This window comes from Chenopodium album, chromosome 5 (assembly GCF_948465745.1).
Source record: "Chenopodium album chromosome 5, dcCheAlbu1.1, whole genome shotgun sequence".
In the NCBI taxonomy this organism is placed as follows: Eukaryota; Viridiplantae; Streptophyta; class Magnoliopsida; order Caryophyllales; family Amaranthaceae; genus Chenopodium; species Chenopodium album.
In genome coordinates this window covers 69,164,670-69,187,050 of record NC_137838.1, presented here as the reverse complement: position 1 = coordinate 69,187,050, position 22,381 = coordinate 69,164,670, and the positions used below count along the sequence as shown (strand labels likewise).

Below are 22,381 nucleotides of genomic sequence, written 5' to 3'. Positions count from 1 at the left end.
TTTTACGCAAATAATGGGATGGCCATTTGACAAGTTGACATACGATATACAATGGAAGAGTGTAAGCGTGTAATGTAGGAAGAACATTTTACAACCAAACAATCAAAGATGCAAAGAAACAAAACAATACGAATCAAAACAAATTGTTAAAAGAACAATATTACAAATTATCCAGGCCACTAATTTCTATATTGAAAGGTTAGATAACCTATGTTTGGGTATTACCCATATAGTTCCCCTATTATTTGGGTATATTCAGCCCAATATGAACTATTTGGCTGTTATTGTCCACTTTTGTTCGAACTGGTCCATTCATCATGCCAAATGAGGTCCAAGCCCAACCATTAGAAGGTGTTAATTAATCGGAAAAAGTTATACATTCTTCTTTTATACTCCATATCTTAATATTTGGAATCTCTTTGTAAAACAAAAATGGTCAAGTGTAAAGATTAAAAAGCAACAAAATGAAATATATAATTTGTTTCTTTTTCAGTACCAAAAATTAAAAATAAAGTGACTGGTACTCTACAAAATTGACTCTTTAACAAGGGCTAATTAATCATCATGATTCGTGAAGCCAAGCCAACCTTATTACTTTTATTGTGCATTACATTACAAATCAAAGTAGCTAATTAAAGCAATTAGAACAATCATGTGGAGTGAAATGACTCTAAATTTCAAAACTAACATAGGTGGTGATGAACTTATGAATTACAAGCCAAAGGAAACCTTTTTTTTTTTTCTCTATTTTATTTCATACCAAAAACAACAAAACAAAACATAATACTCAGATTATGCTAGATAAACATCAAAATACATACCTAGATACACCAAACATTAACTAAAAAGCATGAAAACGTGACACACCTCTTCTAAAAATACAAGAAAATGTCACTCACACCACACCAATCTATGAAAAACAACTTCCTAGCTAATCAAACATTATATCCGGTTCCGGTGTTAGCCCCTCCACCAGTTTGCCGATTCGTGGCCGCGGTCCTAGCCCCCCTACCAATAGGGTGAGCCCCAACAGCATGAGTCCCTTGCTCAACAAACCCACCGGCAGGCTCACCAGTACCATGTCCGGGCATAGCGGACATCTGGTGAGTCCCGGTGGGGAGACCAGTAGTACCAGTGGTGGAGTGAGTGTGAGACCCAGTAGTAGTGGTGGTAGTATGAGTACCACCACTACTACCAAATAAACCGGTTCCAGTTCCAGTTCCAGTTCCGGCAGCAGCAGTCTTGGCATTCTTCTCCGCAGCATTATGGCTCATAGCCTGCTGCTTCTGAAGCTCGGCCTCGGTCAAGCGCTCCTGCTTCCTCTCGGTGGCCAAGGCCTTGTCGTACTCATCATTGGCTTTCATTTTATCGACCTTCTCTTGCATCGTCGCCTTCGTCTTGTCCATCCCTGATTTCGCCGACGCCGCGATGTTCGCGGTCGTCTCCTTGACGGACTCCACTGCTTTCTTTCCTGTCTGCATCTTGGATTTGGATCAAACTAACTGCCTGAAAATTATTGCACTCTTTGATTTTTTTTTTGTGTGTTACAACGACGTTTATGTATATTATGAGCTTTCTTTTTATGGTTGTGAAATTGGTATTGTTATGACTAAATAAGGTAAGATGGTTGTCCTTATATAATGGGGTTTTTAGGAAGTGTGAAAGGGACACGTGTTGGGTTACATGAAGGTTAGAACTAGAGAGCTCCACGTGTTAAAGTACGTGTTGAGCTAAGGAACTTGTTATGCACTTGTTAGATTTCTATTCCTCTTTTAGAGCTTTAATGGATATGTATCAATGTATGTATATGTATAAACGTGGGCAACTTGGCTTAGGAGTTTGGGTTTTTATTGCTCCTTTTTTGCTTCAAACTACACCGTGCATGGGTTGGATCGGAGCATGGAATGGAAGTGTACATTTATTTGTCTTCTGTTTGTAGTGATATGCTTATACGAACAAGAGCTTCAATGAGATAATTGTTAGAGATTTAGAGAAGTCTTTGTAATAGATGTGTCACTGAAGGTAGTCCTATATTAACACATAATACCTTCGTTAATTATTATGTGTAATTTTGGGGTATTATTTGTAAGATATAAAATATTTTAAAGTTACACATAATATTTAACAAAGGTAATATATGAAGCTAGCTTGATGTTGGGAAGGAAGTATCACATTGGTAGAATAGAAAATATTATATAGTTTTTCAGCCATAATTATTTACTAATAACAATAATACATCATTGAAAACTGTTATTTCATCCACAAACTAGATTTAGGACCTGTTCTTTTCAGCTTATTTTCAGTTCAGTTCAGTTTAGCTTATTTTCAGTTCAGTTCAATTCAGCTCCAATTAGTTCAGTTCAGTTTAGTAAATAAGAACAGACTCTTAGTGCTCCTATCTATAGACCCCGATGATCTTTTGGTGAGTTATATAATCTTTTTTAGATACATAGATTCCAGTCATATTTTAACATAAAGTAATATTATAAATTTATAATAGATAGGTTTTTAAATTTATTTTTTAAGCTAGATATAGGAAAAAACTAGATTAGAATTGTCTTCTCATTTCTCACAAAACCGTTCCTATCCTATTTTGTAGTAAAAAAATATAAAAACTTGTTACCCAACAATAAATCAGTATATATCTTAATGGGTCGTCGGAGTAGATATCCTAATGAGTCGGAGTAGAGTAATCCAGAGACGCAATATAATTTGTTGATCTGTTTCTGTTAGAAATTGAGAGATGTACTGATAAAGGACAAGAAGGAATCCAAGATGAATGATGATCTTGATTAGATAGATTGTGAATAATACTCAAATACTTAAAGTGAGAGGATAACAAATATGTAAAATACAGTCGAGTGATGATAAACTCTAACTCTAAGTTACCAAGACAATCTTAAGGGAGGACAAGGTTAAATTAAAGTCTTAGCCAAAATACGGTTGTAAGAGTTAGAAAGCATGCATTTGTTAATATTTTAAAGGATTGTGAAGGTAGGTTTGGAATAATATGATATAGATCCGATTTCGTTAATACGTGTAGAATTTTAATCAAGACGTGGCGCACGCAGCTGATTAACTGATCCTTTACTTTTGTATCAGAAAATATTATCATGGCTATGTATGTCAGGTTTGTATCTTGGAGTTTGCAGCCGTACATATCTATCTATTTATGGCATTTTTCCCTTCAATTGCATGGCTGTCCCAATTAGGATTTTACACGATATTATGTGCCAAATCGATGAATATTATAAGTTGTTGATCCTTGGGTCTATAATCTCTTTACAGTGCGTTTTTGGTGTGGCGAGCTCACGATCCGGCAGGGTACCACATTATTAATCCCTCTAGTAATCCTTTAAATAACCCCACTTAAGTAATCTCTTAAGTAGCCCATCAATAATGGAGGGATCTAATTTATTAAAGGGAGAAGGAAAATGGATTTTTTCAATTCTCTCCATGCATTAGATATCCAAAAAAGGATGGTTCACCACTTCTTATCTTGTGTGTGTATTTGTTTTTAGAGAGCCATAACGGCGAATAATGAGAATCAATCCCATAATTCCTTGAAATAGGAAGGGAAGCTTTAACCACTTGAGACATCCCTCACACTATTTCCATTTCTCTCGCTCTATCTAAACACAATGCGTGTTAGTTTGTATTTAGGCCATGAATTGTGAGTATGGACATAAATTAGATTTAACTAGTCTTCTAGCCCGTGTAATGCACGGGTTGTTTATAGATATATATACAATACAAATTTTTATTTCATAATATATTTTTATTGGAAAACAAATAGCTTATAAAGGAGAAGAAGGGGTGAAAAATGAATGTAATTGTAGAAGATATTAAGCTGGGAAAAGTGAACCATGCAAACAACATTCATACATGTATTTATTTAAAGTGTTTTTTTTTTTGGCGTTGGTGAAAAATAAAATAAACATGTGACTTGATGGGGATAATGGTTTGTGTTTTTAAATACTAAGTATAGATATAGATTATCCTACATGACTATATTTTATCACATCTAGATCTACCTTAATACATCAATATTCATTTAAAAAAAACCCCTTATATATATCAATAAAATAATACCCTCTTCGTGTTTAAATATAAGTGTTACACTTACCAATATTGCGATCGTATTTTAATAAGTGTTATACTTTTTTTTTTTGGCAAAAAACTATATTTTAATACTAGTTTTGTGCCCCGTGCAATGTCCGGTTTGTTTATTAAATTTTGAGATAAATTTTAAATCTTTATTCAAATTTCAAAATATATCTCTAATACAAAATTCGTTTGGAATTGATGTGCTTTTGTAACAATTTAAACTATGTAGTAGGCATGTAAATGATTAATAATAATATTGGTATTTTTTTTGTAGAGTTATAATCTAATATATTTTTTTTGAATAAAATTATAATTCAATTTATACATATGAAATGGAGTTATAATCTAATATTTTTTTAGAATAAAATAATAATTCAATTTAGAATTTTTTTGTGAAAAACTACCTTTTATATACAACTTTTTGTGAAAAACTACATTTTAAAAAAAATGTTGTAAATGACTACCTCTTTTTTAAAAAATGTTGTAAAAGACTACCTATTACCGGAATCTGGTCGTTGACTTTTTTCGCCGGCGTTGACTAAGTCATGTGAGTAGCACGTGCCCTTTAATGACCCTTTTCCCACCCATTTCCCCCCAAATTTCACGAATTCCTCCCATTCAGCCCCTTTTTGTAACTCTAGAACCCTAATTTCTCGATTTCTTCTCCAATTCAGCCCCAATCTGTTGAATTTCCTTCCAATTATTGTAAGTTTTCCTTAAATCCATGTTTATCTTGCTTAATTTGTGCAAACCCCATTTTCAATTGTTGGGTATATGCGAAAATTGAATGTTTAAAGCAATTGTGTTTTTATGAATTGATCTGATTGCGATTGTAAATATGATGTAGGTGTGATGACTTTTCCTTCCAGAGACTAGTGCAATTGTAGTTTGAATTTAGGGAAGTTTGAAGTTTGTGAGAGGAATTTACAATAATTAATTTTTGAATTTGATTGTTGTTAGTGTACCGTGGTTGGGATGGTGGTTAGTATGGCTGCTACTTGCAGCTTAATGGTGTGAATTGGTGTTATTGTTGGTGGCGTCAAGAGGTAGAGATAGAGGGTGGTGGTGCGGTGATGGCGTGGAAATGTGTGTTGCTATGAGAAAGGGAAGATGCTGCTGTGAGGATCGCGGTCTTGCGAAGTAGTGTGGGCTTAATTGGATGTGTTAGATTCGACAAGCTGGAGGTGGTTTCAAGTGGGGTTGTGTTGGTTTTGGGATGCGTGAGGGTGTAGGCCGGGGTGTTTATTTTGAGGTGGGTTGAGGTGTTGTGGTGGTGGGGTGGTGGTGTAGATGGTGGTGCATAGAAAAAAAAAGAAAAAAAAGTTTTTAAAGGTCATGTGACTGACACATGGGTGGTCAACGCCGGCGACAAAAGTCAACGACCAGATTCCGGTAATAGGTAGTCTTTTACAACATTTTTTAAAAACTAGGTAGTCATTTACAACAATTTTTTTAAAAGGTAGTTTTTCACAAAAAGTTGTATATAAAAAGTAGTTTTTCACAAAAAATCCTTCAATTTATACCTATGAAATATTGGTATTTTATCGAAAATAAAACTCTCAACTAACAATTTTATTCTAAAATTCTATCCAAATTTGATTGAAAATTGAAATCTAAACTAATTAATTTATTTTATGAAGTCTATCTAAGTATATCCAACGTGGCACGACATTTGGCGAAAAGGCACGACACTTGGCGAAAAGTTGAAATGTCAAGTGTCGCTATTTCGTGACCTGACTAAAAGTTTAGCTTTATATATTAGTTATATGATATGATTAGGAGAAAGATAAAACTGGATTCAACCTTGTATCTTTCTCCTTTTTTTTTTTTTTAAAAAAAAAACCTTGTATCTTTCTCCTTTCATGGTTTATATCCAAATTCATTACTCCCTCATCGGTGTTTTTTTTAAGTGTTACACTTCCCATTACCGGTCGTATTTTTTTAAGTGTTACACTTCATTTTTTGGCAAAAAGTTATATTAAAATATTATATCTCTCTCCACTCATTGTCCCCACCCAAACCCATGGCCACTACTACTTTTTAATTATATCTTTCCTCTCACATTCATTACTTTTCAATCAACTATTAACTCCACTATCTTTCTTTTACAAATTTTAATACTTTAACTACCCCACTTACCTTTTATTTTATTTAAGTCAATTAAATTGCCTAAAACTATGTGCCGGTCAAACTTACCTCTTATTTTCCCCCCCTCTAAAATTCATTATTTTTCAATAAGCTATTATCCCCACTATCTTTGTTTTACAATTTTTTAAATACTCTAACTATACCTAATCACCTCTTATTTGACTTAAGTCGATAAATTATCAAATTAAAACTATGAGCCAGTTAAAATATAACACTTATTAATGCAAGGGGGAGTATAAAATAACATACAAGTCAATAAAATATTATGTATGTGCTACCTATGTTACTATAATGAAGTTTCTATCTCTTAGAAGTCAACGATAATACAAAGTACATAGTACCTTCATGGCAATGGTGGATCCATACGACGTCGTGCATCAACAACAATTAATAAGGTGGTATACATAAGCCGTTATAACTTATAATTTCAAATGGACTATATGGAAGACTTAATTTTCTGTTGTTGCTATTATTAGCAGCTTCTTTGAGACGTTCAATTTCATCATTTGTAACAAGTTTGAAAATTGGAGTCACATTATCACCCTTTTTGCCTATACCAACTTGCCTAAAATGTTTCATGCTTCCACCATCATCAATTTCCCTTGTTATGGATCCATCTACATCATCTTCGGATTGTAGGATACGCCGATCTAGGAAAGGTGCAACCTCTAAGGGCTCGCCTCGAGCAAGCCTTGCCCATTCCCTAGTAAAATGATATGCCCACCACATGCAAATTTAGTGACTTGCACAACTAATAAAGGAAGGTCTTGAATTGGTAGAAATCACCAAAATCCGCGATTTTCATGGTAGACTCTACTTCAATGAGCTCCGCACCCTTGCATTACACACGAGCTTAACTCGTCCTCCTCCTATCCATTTCAACCGGCCAGCTAGAGGGTAAAATGTAACCAAGGCCCGACTCAACGAGTTTTTAAGAGTATTGATGACTTTGTTGGTTGATGGATCACACCAATGTTGTTGAATTGGTCTATCATAGAAGTATGTATGGTATGCATGTGTAACGACTGAGACATGATCAAGTTCTGCCATATAGTCCATTTGAAGTTATAAATTCAAGATGGAAACCGCATTGTATAAATGTGTTGAATAAGAACTCCCAGGAGCGGTTTCAGATGGATCTACAGAGAAACTGATGAGGGGACCATCATTGGGAGAGGTGGACTCTTTGTTTTATGTGAGTACATCTCCTCTTCATGCAGAATTTAGAGGGATCCTTTTGGCGTTGGAATGGTGTCATGCAAACCACCTACAGGAAATCCAGGTGAAAACAGATTGCCTGTTTGCGATACAATTCCTAAGATCACCATCAACAGGGCCGGTACAATTGCATCATCTCTTAAAGGAAATTCGCTTGACGGGTAGTTTGTTTATGTTTTGTAATAAAACTACCTCCGTTTCATATTATTTGCAACGATTAGACATTTCTTCTTTCTAATTTATGTCAAATCATCGTTGCAAATAATATGAAATGGAGGTAGTATTATGTTTCTAGACAGGTCATACAAGATGCCCATGACTTAGCAGTCCAAGCTAGGAATTGAGGCACCTGCTGACCTTAGGTGTTTGCTTAGATCCTGTCAAAAATATATATATATATATATATATATATATATATATATATATATATATATATATATATATATATATATATATATATATATATATATATATTAAATTCATTTCTTTTTCTGTGTGTAAGGAATTGCTAGCTTAGGTATATATAGAAATCTACGGTGTGTTTGGTTAAAGAAATGGAAAGAAAAGAAAGGGAGGGAGGGAATAAAAGAGAAGAGAAAGGAAGATAGATGAGTTTTCCTTTCAAATCTCTCAATTATTCAAGAGATCACTTTATTACAATTTAATCCCTCTATTTCTCTCCTTTACAATTCCCTTTCTTTCTCTTTTACTATACAAATGAATGGGGTGAAAGTGTTTCAGATTTAAACCAAACCAAACCTAATTAGTAAGGGCTTGTTTGACATCATTTTTGGTTTTTAGTTTCCTTTTTTTTAAAAACTAAAAACCAAAAACAGGAAACAAGAAAAAAGTGTTTCCACTTTTTTTGTCAGTTTTAAAAATTATTATGATTTTTATAAGTTTAAATAATTTTTTATTCATTATGTGACATATATCATATATTTTTATACAACAAAAAACCAAAAAACAAAAACCACAACAATGCCAAACGAACCCTAATAATTCGAATTTAAACAGTTTGTAAAAATTAAAATAATATGAATTACGGTTGGGATTTGGTTTTGGGATTAAAAAAAAAACGAAAGACAAATTACAAACTAAAATTTTTACTCATTACACTAAACCCATATCATTTCTTTAACAATGTATCCCAACCCATTTTAACCTTTCATATATAAACCAAAATATAAAACCCTAATTCTCAAATTCCCCTTTGTCAGTATTTCACTCTCTTAAGAAAGTCATGGCTCACCGCTCACATCACATTTTCTCACTTTCTCCTTCATTTCACAATTCGATCTACCGACACCCTCATTTGCCACATCTTCTCTAGTTCTCCATCCTTTCTCAATTTCTTTGACGTTGTTAGTGGATACTAAAAGTGAATGTATTTAACAAGAAAAGGTTGAATGATTGCACGGATTTTTTGGGTGAAGTTCGGGTTTCAGGTTTGAATATTGTTGCGAAAAAGGGAACTAATTTCGGTTTGGATTGAATGCTAATTTGAAAATCCAAAATAATTCGGTTTGGTTTGGATTGGATCGAATCGTAATTCGACTTGGATTCGATTTGAGAAATCCAAAACCGAATCAATTCGATTTGAATTCAGTTTTGGCTATAATATAATCCACACTAAGGGGCCGTTTGGTTCACCATGAGGAAAGGGAATGACTAAGAGAAAGGGAAAGAGGGAGAATGGAAAGCAACTCCCCTATTTATTATAGGTTGTTTGCTCACAAAGGAGAAAGGGAATGAAATGGAACTTCACATGGAAGTACCAACTCACTGCCAACAACCAACTCCAACCCCCTCCCCCCAGCGGCGCCGAGATCCCCCACCCACTTCATTTGTCCCTACCCCTCCCTGCCGGCGACCTACTCCCCTTGTCCACCGCGTCGCCGCCCTCCCTCGTCCACCGCGTCGCCGCCCCTTTTCCTTCTAATTGTTGATGTTGTCCCTTTTCTCTCTCTTTTTAAGTGATTTGTTTGATAGATCTACTAGGTTGATTGTTAATAGAGTTTCATAGGTTGTTTTTTTTGGGTGTTTGAGGGTTGTTTATGGTTTTTTTTGTTGAGATGGTTAGGCTTTTTGGGTGGGTTTTGGGGTGGTTTTTATAGTGGTTTTCATGGTGGGTGTGGTGATTTCGTGGGTAATGTGTGGTGAATGTGGTGGGTGAGGGTTAATTCGAATGAAGTTGGGTAATTTGGGGAAGATGGGTTTTTTTTCCGAGGGGATTTGGGTGGTTTCGGTGGTGAATGTTGGTTTTAGGTGGTTTTGATGGTGGCTGGATGGTGGCGGCAGGGGCGTCGGCGATGTTATGGTGGTTAGCGGTGGTTCAGGTGGTAGTTCTGGTGGGTGGATGGTGGCTATGCGGTGGTTTTGATGGTGTTAGGGTGGCTAGGCGGTGGTTCTGGTGGTGTCAGGGTGGCTGTATGGTGGCTAGGCGGTGGCGTCGGTAGTCCGTTGGTGTTTTTAAGAGTGGTCAAGGTAGTTAGAAATTTGGTCAAGGTAGTTGGGTGAAAAGGAATTTGGGGGTTTGAGGGATTCCCTTGGGAGGGGTGGGGAATGAAAATAGAGGAAAATGGGGTAATGGGAGGGGTAAAGGGAATGATTGATTTTGTCTATCAAACATCAATAAAGGGATTCATGGTAGTTGATTCCCATTCCCTTTGTTGAATACCCCCAACCAAACGGCCCCTAAACTTTCACCCTTATAAATGGATGATAATCCATCCCTCCCATGCCTTTCCCTTCTTTTTTCCTCCATTTCCTTTAATCTATACAAAGTAAATTCAAGTGTTTCTATTTACAAATGTAGTGCCCAAAAAAATGGGTAAGATATCCAGGGTTGGAAGTAGTATGTAATTAACTTCAATTTTAATGCTATTGATCATATGTTTTTGTGTGTGTATTTTTTTAATTAATATGTCCCAAAGAACACTAATTATCATTGATTAAAACCCTACAGGCTACAACATTTACAATTCAGGATTAACGACAAAGAAATAGATTTAACAAAATCAAAAAAGAAATAAATGGGGAAGGACTAAGAATCTAAATACATACAATAGGTATTACACAATTCGACTCATTCTCGATTCTTTGTCTCATACAACTTTTTAAGTGGATCCGTCGTCGCTTCGTAATTTTTGAAGAAATAAAATTCTTGTGACAAATTTATATCCTGAATAAGAGTAATCAGTATAAATCGTGACTCTATATAACATAATACTATTCCAAGCAGAGAGAACACCTTGTTTTTCGAAGGAGATAAAAAAAACCTTGTCTTTTGAAGTATAATTGTGTTCTAATTCAAAGTATATTGTTTTATTTATTTATTATTTAATTCAAGTATACTTAGGGCTTGTTTCGATTGACTAAATTGAGCTGAATTTAACTGGATTGAACTTATTAGAGCTGAACTGAATTGAATATTTTATGAGAAAAGGAAATTAAGAACTGAATTGAACTGCACTGAACTAAACTTATCAAAGTTGAACCGAACTCAACTGAACTCAAAATAATCTGAAGAGAACAGGCCCTTAGCTTGTTATTCCTCCACTCTTTCAAAGTTTATCTTTGTTGCACAAAAATGTCAAAATAAGAACTTTTAATGACAAAGAAAGTACATTTTGACAATGTTAATATGATAATTTTTTTTTATTTTTTATTTTTTTAAATGTGAAAGTAGTATTTAAATGTTGCTTATGGAGTTGTGTTTGTAAAAGAGGAAATATGACCGCTCAATAATTGATCCATTTTCTTCCATGTGACTATAATTACATTTAATTTGAGCACTTGAGTTAATTATTGAGTGTGGAGAAATTTAAGGACATTGTATTAGTTAATATTTGTGTTTCACAATAACCAATATAAGTCTGTTGACTTTTTAGGACGAAGATCAAATTCTTTGTTAAATGAGAAAAGACACATAACTATATGTTTAATAATATGAAGTTGTGTTTGACAAATGACAACACATTATCATCTTAAAAAAAAAAAAATACTGTAATTAGTATTGTTCCAGCTTCACATTAAGTAAATTAAAAGTGATAAAAGAAGACTTTTGACTTCTAACGAATATTTGATACGTGCAATCAATTATGTTTATATTTTTTTCACGCCCTATTAGTTTTAGCTATTTAGTGCTACCTTATTATATTCCGTTAAATTATCCGCTCTATTTTATCTCCTTTTGACTTTGGTATATGATAGAGATATAGAGTATAAAAATCAGTCAAGGACTTAACATCTACTTACACACAATTACAAACTCATAAGCTAAAACCTACTCCCTCCGTCCTTAAATTAAAAGTCTATTTTTCTTTATTATGTGAGCAATAATTGGTAGAAAGAGGCTTTATATAAAGGAACAGAGGGAGTACTAGATTGAAACAAATCTAAATTTAAGTCTGGGATTTTGCATCAATACATCATCAATTGGAAAAAATCTCTCCCAGTAAGAGTTATTGCAGCATTCTCAAATCTCAAATTTTGCTAGCTCCAAGCAATTGTCAAGAACAATAATAATACCATTTTGAAAACATAATGGAAGACAACATGGCACACAATCAATATTGGGATTTTAAAATTATTTCTATCTTTCTCAATTCTAATTTTATTATTTAATTTTTTATTTATCAAGCATTTGTCAATGCATAAATCTAGAGCGAGCCTCACTTTATCACGTTGTTTATTAAGTGGAAAAATCGTACATAAATTAACAAAAATGTTAAGTCAACATGACATTTTCATAATTTTATCAACAATTGTGAACCCTTACATAATAAAAAGATTGATATATTTATAGTTTTGCCAAATTTATTTATCAAGGTACGGAGTAATAAACTTGTATTTTCGTACAAATCTAACGATGCATATCTTTAATTTATACTACCTCCGTTAAATATAATGTGCAACTTTTACTATTTTTGTCCGCTAAACATTATGTGCAACTAAGAAATTTCTTTCCTCTTTTAGTAAAAAAAAAAGTCAAATGTCAATTTTACCCTCACTTAAAAAACTAAAACACAAATTACTAACTATAATAAGATTTAATCAATCAATAACTATATATACTAAAAGACACACCAGCAGTGACACGTGTCATTTTCTGATGTGTCCTCAGTTTTTTTTATTTTTTATTTTTTTTTAATAAATTTCAATTAAAGAAATAAATCTTATTTACAAAAATTCCATAACCTTACACAATATAATTACTTAAAATAAAAAAAAAAATTGACATATCTTTAACAAAAATATTTATATAGCTATAAAAAAAATTCTTAACATAAATTTGCTCATTTTCTACGTCTGTTAATATCTAACATATCTTTCGTAATCCTTTATTTTCCTCAAAATTTGTCAACTATATTTTTAGAAATTTTTTTGTTTATAAAAACTAATTATAATGATAGTTTTATAATGGTTATTGAAGATTACCGTGCATGGCACGGGAACTAACCTAGTTAATCACTAATTCTCACCCAATTTTCACCCCAACGAACCAACCCAATCTAATTCATCAACTCTTCATCTTCAATTCAAGAAACTCAAAATCATCTTCATTCATCTGCATCTTCATCTCCGGCCATCTTCATCTTCCCCCATATTTTCACTCTCCTCTTTCAATCTCATTATCTCTCTTCATCTTTTTTAGATCTTCGTTTTCTCTCATCAACTTTCAAAAAATTTATAGTGGGTTTCATAGATTTGAGATCTTCTTTCTCTTTCTTCAACTTTCAAGAAATTCATTTGTGATGGGTTTGTCGATTTTGTGGTGATGATTTTGCCGTGGTTTCCGCCGGAACTATGGGGGTTTTTGTGAGAATGGTGGCTTGGCTTTTGTGGGTTTTGTTTTTTCGAGGGGGTATTTTGTCGAAGTGGTGCCTGGGTTTCGTGGGGCTAGTGGGTTTTGTATAGATGGGTTTTGTGTGGTTGGTAGTGGTGGAGGACTGGTGGTTTTGTGGGGGTTGGTAGTGATGGTAGTTTCGTGGGGGTGGTAGTGTTGGTGGTGAAGCTGGCGGCGGTGTTGGTGAAGGTGGTGTGGGTGGTGTTGGCTGCTCTTGGTGGTGGCAGTGGGTGGTTGATTATTTATCTATACAATCTCTCTCCACCTTAATTACATACCCCTAGAATACATTAGATCACGATAAAGACTACACATACAATTGTTGTATGTGGTCCATACATATAATTATAATTGATCATGTTTTTATTGGCTACAATAATGGGCCCAAGTTCCATTAAATTCAATTTATATTTGACTTATAATTTTCTACCTTATTTTGATGATGTGTTAAATTTCTAATGGTGTTGTATGTAGGGACAACATACAATGATTGTATGTATATCAACTCTTGCATTGGTTTTCATGTCAAGCCTCAAAGTTGCACATAATTTTTAAAGTAGTAATAAATAAAGACTATATTTTAAAAAAAGTGGACATTTGGATAGCATTTTTAAGATAATCGAAAAAACCTCAATTATTGTATTTTCTTATGTTTAAATCACGAAAGATGGACAAAGATGTGCAAAAATAATGCAAAAGTCAAACTACTAAAAAAAGAACGAAAAGTATCAAAGTAGAATAGTTGACTTAGTTATGGATTACGATCCGCACATTTTTTAACTTAGATACAAATTAAAGCTTCGACATGTGAACAAAACTCATTTGCATCTTCCTTTATTTGTAAGATTTAGCCTTAAAGGAATCATGGTTATATAATGGAACGAACTCTTTTGCCATTAATAACATCTACCCATTATATTTAATTAGATGGCAGCCTCAGAGACCACAAACACCAATACCCAAGAAAAATTGGAAGACGAAATCAAAGAGTTACAACTCTCCCTCCCAAAAGAAACTTGGTTTGTATGGCCTATGTACTTCTATCAAGGTCTATGGATCCTAAGTCATATTTTTGAGGGTGTAATCGCATTCAAAACCCACTTTCAAGCTCGTGACACTGATATCGTCTTAGCCAGCCTACCCAAAACTGGTACAACATGGCTAAAATCTCTCCTATTTACTATTGTAAACCGACAAACATTGTCTAACAATCTTTCTCAACACCCTTTTAACACAAAAAATCCTCACGACCTAATCATCAACTTAGAGATGGAAATTATTGAGCATCTACCAAACTTAGCTAAAACACCCGCACCTCGAATATTATCTACCCACATGCCATATTTATCACTCCCAGACTCGATCAAGACTTCAAAATGTCGAATTGTTTATATTTGTCGAAACCCTTTTGACACCTTTGTTTCACTCTGGCATTTTTACCTACAATTTGAATCATGTAAGGGAATCACACCAAATATGGAATTGATGGAACAATATGTTCACAAGTTTTGTTCAGGTGTAATCCCTTGGGGACCCTATGAAGATCACATATTGAGTTATTGGAAAGAAAGCAAGAAAAACCCACAAAACGTGTTGTTTTTGGAATATGAAGGGTTAAAGAAAGAACCAAAAGAACACTTGAAAAGGTTAGCTGAGTTTGTGGGTTACCCGTTTTCGAAGGAGGAGGAGAAAGAAAATGTTATAGATGAGATAATAGAGCTTTGTAGCCTTAAGAGCTTGAAAGATATGGATGTCAATAAGAGTACAATGTTTTATCCTTGGTTTGAGTACAAGGCTTTCTTTAGGAAAGGGGAGGTTGGAGATTGGACCAATTACTTGACTCCTTCAATGGCTAAGCGTATTGATGAAATTCAAGATAAACTTAAGAAGGCTGGTTTTTCATCTTCATACTATCAAACTAATGTGATTAAGCCTTAATTGTTTTTATCTACAATATAGACCTTGATGCTATGTTTATACATCCTATTAATGTTTTCTAATAAAGGTTATACGTGTAACAAAAATGTTTTTGTTTATTTATTTATTTATTTTAAGGAAGCTCTAACCACTTGCTTTATACCCCAATCTCTTAATATTATGTTATTGATTGTAAATAAAAAAAAAAAAGGTAATTTTACAACTTAAAAGGGTTAATTTAAAGATAGTAAAATTTATCATCCAAAAGGCGTTTTCAATTTAACCCCTGTTCTATTCACCTTATTCCATTTATTTCAGGGTCAATAAGCTAGATAAATTCAAATAAACATTAATAAGTTCAGATAAGATAAGTTTAGATAAGTTGTGATAAAAGTTAATCAGGGGATCCAAATTTAATTTATAGCTAAAATAAATTCTAATAAGGGCTAATAAGTTCAGATAATAATAAGGGCTAATAAGTTCAGATAAGATATGATAAGTAAAAACCAAGTGAATAGAACACAACTAGTATTCGATCTATAATCTTCCCCAACAATAAAGTAGTCAATATATTGTTGCTGAAGTTTATGAATAACTTGTTAATTATATTCATTAAATGGTTATAAATTGAAGTTTACTTTGAAAGGTTATAAACTGATGAATAAAATAAATAAATAAATAATGGCATAAATTAACAAAATGAGTTTGATCTGTTCTTAGAAATACATAGTGAGTAGTAAAATAAATTAATGTAATAAAAAAAATTCTTCATAAACTTGTACCACAAAGATTGGACCTACACATTTGATTGTCCTCGAGATCCAAAAGTTATTCAATCTCTCTCTTTTAATATTGAATGAATAAACAAATTAAACTTCAACACAATCAAACTCTTTTTACTTTGAATTGAGTAACAAAAAAACAAGTAAAAGTGTTCAACATGAGACCGAAAATATAAAAGAACATTTTATTTAAGCTTTAAAGAGTTTGAACTATGCATTACACATCTAAACGTATGTGGTCATGCGCCTGCTACAACAACTATTACATTCTACTATTGCGACTTTTTCTCACAGGTTAACCCGACCTAAGTTAACGAACAAAACTCCTTAGAAGTATAGAAAGGGTAAGGATTAGATCCCTACCCTAAACACCCCTTTGTAAGAATCAATTCTCAATGTCACATTTTTTCACTAGGCCGGACCTTGCTTGATACTTATATTACTACACCAAATTGAAATTAAACAAAAAAAACTATTGTAACTAAGACGGATCAGATTTAAAAGAGGCAGCTAAGTGTTAGTCTGCCTCTCGACCGCATTCTTAGCGTGTTCCCCCTGCTTACGAACCTCGGCTCCGCCCTTAGTAGCCTCCTTCTTCGCAGTAGCCGCATTCTTATCGAATGCGTTATCACCCTTCATCTGATCCACCTTCTCCGTCACCGTCGCCTTTGCCTTCTCGGCCCCTGCCTTTGTTGACGCAACTGCGTCAGAAGCCTTCTCCTTCATTGCGTCCATTTCCACTAGCAAATAAAGCTTAAGTCTCTCTTTTTTCTTTCTATTTTTGGATAAATGCAAGAATATTTTCCTTTCTTTTTTGATCTTTCTTTTGTTGGTTGATTTTGGAGTACGGTGGATAGGAGCATTTAAGGATGTCATGAGAATTGTGAGATAGTGACACGTGGGTTGAATATGTGACGTGTTGCTTTAGAAGATAACACGTTTTAGGATTGTTGAGTTGCTGTCTTGTGTTAAGTGTTGAGTTTGACACTTATTATTTTGGTTTTTTATGTAGAGATAAGGTTAGGGAACATGGGACGGCCCAATAATTTAATGTACCCAAAGTTGCGACTGGGCTTTAGAACTTGGAAATGAGAAAGTGTCCTACTTTTTGTAGATTCCAAATAGAGCTCAACAATGATGCGTATAAACCAGTTTGAGACTTCAACAATCAGTTTATGGTTTTGGTTGAATTAATCCTTTAAAATTGAATAGTGACAGTGTGACATAAAAGCCACGGATTGAAATTTCATTCACCTTCACTTTCAAGTAGAATATTTCTCCTCAAATTATAAGGTGTATCACGTCTATAAATTTTAACATCTAGTAAAAAAAATATGAACAATCACAAATTTTGAATATGTATATATTAATTATGAAGATTTAGTACAAACGAACATTTATTTACTACAGTAAAAATCAACATACATTTATTTATAATGTACATATAAACAATTTATTGTATCTTTATTTGTATATAAATTGAATTTGAACCTATTTGTTTATAAAATGGACATTTTAATTTAAAATGAACATGACACTATTAGAATTGAACATATAATTTTTGAAAATAAACATTGAAGTTTTTAAATAGAGTCATTACACCATTTTATAATAAAAGCATCAATAAATACGAACATCACACTACTCGAATTTGAACAATTATTATTTGAAAATGAATATTGAAATTTAAAATATGAACACAACACTATATAAAGAATATCAATTTTTTGAAAGAAGTTTGTCCGACTCGTAATAATCCAATAGTTTTATAATATGAACATTTCTATATAAAATAGGAACATATAAAATTGGATGTTTATGTTCATTTGTGACGTGTTTATATTTTTTTACTAAGTGATCATTATTTTTTAATATTTCATTATTAAGTGTTCAAAAGTATACACGAGGTGCACATAATAACTATTGAATATTTCTCGCCTATGCTGCATATACATTTCAAGCCTAAAAGACTTTTATGTTTTCAGATAAAAGTGTTAATTCGAGACATTTGAGTTATTGTTCAAGGGTAATTAAGTTCTCAATTATCCCATGTGATCATTGATAAATAATAAGTAATTGCAAAATACAACAAACAACAATTGAATTATTTAAGCATTGAATCACATTTAATCAAGTAAATGTATATGAAACTAAAGTTTATAGTCGTGAAGAATTATCAAGCATGGCATCAAAATATATACAAGATTACTCAACAATTGTATTCAAGCTTTGCATCACATTTAATCAACTAAATGTATATGACACTGAAGTTTATAGTCATGAAGTAAATCCTTGAGAGGATGACAATACGGGTGGTGAGGCAATACAATATGAGAAATTGTACGGCAATTTAGACTGAGAAACCATGGTCATAATTAATAGGAAAAATTGAAATAAATAATCCCACCTTTGCTCGACCAGCTCAAAACGAACCCACCTTTGCATATTCTAGGAACGAGCCCACCTTTGCCCTATATTTTCTCAAAACAAGCCTTTTTACCTATGACCTATTGAGCAGGTTAATTTTTTTGTTTTCTTTTTTTAGAAAACTCTTTCTCCTCCACCTCACCACCCATTTCCCACGTGCATTCCCTGCCACGACCAACACTACCATCCCCTACTCCTCTCACCACTCCTCACCGCAACCAAAGCCACCGCATCACCTTCTCAGCAACAATACACCACCAAATAACGACATCAACCACCACCGTCACCTCTCATTTCCGACCTTCATCAATCGCAATCATTCACATCACCTTCACACCCACAACTCACCTGTTGCACTCGCCCAGCACCACCACCGAATTGCACACACCACCTCTGCCAAACACCGCAAGCCGCAATAATCGCACCAAATAACAACAACACCACCACAAGTCACTTGCAAGCAATTTGCGAACCCCCGAATCACCAATTTGGCGCACAAGTAGAAGCAATTAGCAATTAATTCTCCAATTGAGTGGGTCCTTTAGGTGGGACTTTTAAGTGGTGGAGGTAAGTTAGGCGGGGTGGGATGGTGGTTTTTTAGGTGAGTTAGGGCGGCGAGACAGTGTGATAGGGGTGGGTAAAGGTTTCAGGGTGAATGAGGGGAGGTTGTGGGTGGGATTCAGGGTGAATGAAGGTGGTTGAGGGGTGGTTGTCGCTGCCGGGAGGTTAGGGGCAGCAGCCGAAGGGGGGAGAGGCAGCAGTGGCGGTGGCCGGGGGGAAGGGCAGGGGCGGCAGCCGGAGGAGGGATGGACGGTAGTGGCAGTGGTTAAGATATGGGGGAGGAGAGAAAAGTTTTTTGAAAAAATTATTTTTAAATTTTTTTTAAAAAAATTAGACCAATTAGAAGGTGACATGTGGCAGTCACCTTCTAAAACCGGTTGCTAACTTACAAAACCAGTCAAGGGCTTGTTTTGAGAAAATAGAGGGCAAAGGTGGGCTCGTTTTGAGCAGATGAAGCAAAGGTGGGATTATTTATTTCAATTTTTCCTAATTAATATTCCCCCTATTTCTTTTTAGTTGACACATTTCTTTAATCACGTTTGCCAATTTATAGATTTAATCATTAATATCTTTAATTATGGATAAGCACAAATTATAAAAAGTTGGTATTTTGAAAATATATATTGTGATGAATCTAATAAGATTCCACATGACTATATTTTTCATTACGTATAAGCACAAAACACAAACAAGGGGTAGTATGTGAATAGTGATAAAGTCAAAATGTGTCAATTAATATAAAACGGAGATAGTATCCAATAATATAAGAGGTAGCTATGCAAATAATAGCAATCATAAGCCGAAACTCTGAAAGTGTAGCTATGCATAAGTGCATACTTGAATCGTACTCTTTGTTGCGGAGGCTTGCGGTAGTAGGGTAATTTTATTGTATCATGTATCAAATTGTGGTTATTCATTTTAACATTGAGCTCCTAAAAGATATACCCTTCTTTATAAGTTTAGGTCATGCTTTTATCAAGACTCTTTTTAAGTGTGGAACAATCTTTCTTAACCTCACAATTGATTAAAGGGAATGTTAAGGCATTCATATTAGTTTTTTTTTTTCTGCATCACTTCTACTAGAGGTGCAACCCGAATCGAGGCCTTTCATTTCTCCTCCGTATCTGCTGGTAAATGGTGATGGTATTACAATGTGTTCTATCCTCACCCATGGCCTGAGAGAAGTACGCCATGTTAAAGATCACGAAAATAACTTTGAGCTACCCTCCACAGTAAATATATAAAAAATTATCTTCCATTTTTCTTCTCCATCCATTTCTCACCAGTTGCGATATATGGAGATTCTGCTAAATTTGGAAATGACAATTTGATGAATTCACAAAAAAAAAAAAAAAAAAAAGGATTTTATCACTAATACCCTCAAAGATTTGACTTTTATCAATGGTGCACCTCATTAAGTTTTCATTATCAGCGATGCCCCTAATATTTTCACCTAATTGCTACAGTGATCACAATGTTATTAAAACGTTTACTAAACGTTAAGTGTGGGTATTTTTTAAGGAATAAGTCAGCAATTGAGTTGACAAAAATGCCCCCCCCCCCAATCATTAACTCTCCCTTCAAGCCCAACTAACTTCATTTATCACAAAAAAAGGCAAAAAAATTTGATCCTTCAACATCTTAGCTCCCTCCTCTGTCCAGAAGCTCGATAGAAACCCTAATTGAAGCAGAAATTGTGGAGAATTGCTTTGACAAATTGCGGATTAAGGTTAGTAATCAACTTCAATTTTTATTTTGTGAATTATTTGGTATAAATTCTTATGTTTTAGGGTATTGAATGGTTTTTTTTGGGGTGTTCAATTATGATTTCGAATAAGGAATAATAATGTAATGTTGTTTGATTTTGGTTGAATTCATGCTAGAGTTAATGACTGGGGGACATTTTTGTCAACTCAATTGCTGACCTATTCCTTAAAAAATACCCACACTTAACGTTTTAATCAAATATGATCACTGTAGCAATTAGGTGAAAATATTATGGGCACCACTGATAATAAAAACTTAATGAGGTGCACCATTGATAAAAGTCAAATCTTTGAGGGTACCAGTGATAAAATCCCAAAAAAAAATTTAGGAACCATTTATATTTATCTGAAATATAATCGTAAAAATATTCTAAGATAGGTGATATCAAAAAGTTATGAAGGTTTTTACAGAAAAGGAATCAATATATTATTATACTAAAAGACAAGCAAATCAATGTGAGGCTGACACATGTCACTCTATAATTTGCTTGTCTTATAATGGTAAAAAAAAATTAAAGAAACCTTAGAACAATAATTTTGGTTAAAATTTATTATATAAATCATTTTGATTCAGAATTTTTGTTAATAAAATTTGATAGAATCTAAACTATTTGGAAATAAGTTTATTTATGGCAACTCATAGAGTGACATGTGTCAGCCTCACATTGATTTGCTTGTCAACTTATATTTAATGAATTTTGCTAATATGTTAACAATTTTTTGAAATGATTGATTCAAATATAACATATATACGAAGTATATAATTTTATTATAACTATAATACATAGTATCTTTTTTCATAGTATATATAATTAATTTTGGAATAATAATATTTGTCATCAACTTTGCCACTATATGTAATATTTTTCTTAATTAAACTACACTTATTCACGTTCAACAATATTTTACCTTTTTCACTTTTACCTTTTAATTGATAATTATTCTATTTCATTATATTCGTATTTTTAGTTTATTTTAGAGTTACTTCTGGGCTAATGCATAATAGGTATTATCCGGAGTCAAAAAATGATTTTTTTTTTGAATAAATAGACATGAAGAGTACAATGTACTAGGGTAGTACTTGGCTAAACCTATTCTAAACTTTATATGACATACTAATTAGTGTTCAACATTTTTTTTAAAAAAAAAAATACTATCCCTGCTTCTTATTACTTGCAACAAAGAGGTATAGTATATGGGATATAAAAATATTTTTTAGTTGCAACTAATAAAAAAGGGAGTTAGTATTAGTTTTTAAAAGTCAAACTTAAATTTTTGTGTACAGTAAAACCTATATAAAACCTTTATAATAGGATTTTATAATAGAATAACGTAAAATTTTATTTTATGATTGACGGGAATGTAAAATATTATTTGCATTGTCATTTCTTAATCCCTTGGTCATTATGTGAGTCTATATTTGTGTGTATGTTCATTGTCATTTTCGAGGTAATGCAAAACGGGTATTATGTGGGGTTTAAAAATAGAAATTTAATTGAAAAAAAACATGATGAGTAGTATGTACTACGGTTGGCTAGGTAATTGAGTGAACATATTCTAAAATTTATATGAATCATACTAATGTTTAACATATTGGTTTTTAA

The 22,381-nt window shown here is 33.3% G+C and overlaps 3 pseudogenes; 1 reads left to right on the top strand and 2 right to left on the bottom strand.

Moving 5' to 3' along the window:
- Positions 1–822: 822 nt before the first annotated feature.
- On the bottom strand, positions 823–1,549 carry LOC145630929 (18 kDa seed maturation protein pseudogene; annotated as a pseudogene).
- Positions 1,550–6,562: 5,013 nt separating this feature from the next.
- LOC145633067 (spermidine hydroxycinnamoyl transferase-like) lies at positions 6,563–7,305 on the bottom strand (annotated as a pseudogene).
- A 6,924-nt stretch (positions 7,306–14,229) lies between these two features.
- On the top strand, positions 14,230–15,369 carry LOC145630928 (cytosolic sulfotransferase 13 pseudogene; annotated as a pseudogene).
- The last annotated feature ends 7,012 nt before the right edge of the window (positions 15,370–22,381 follow it).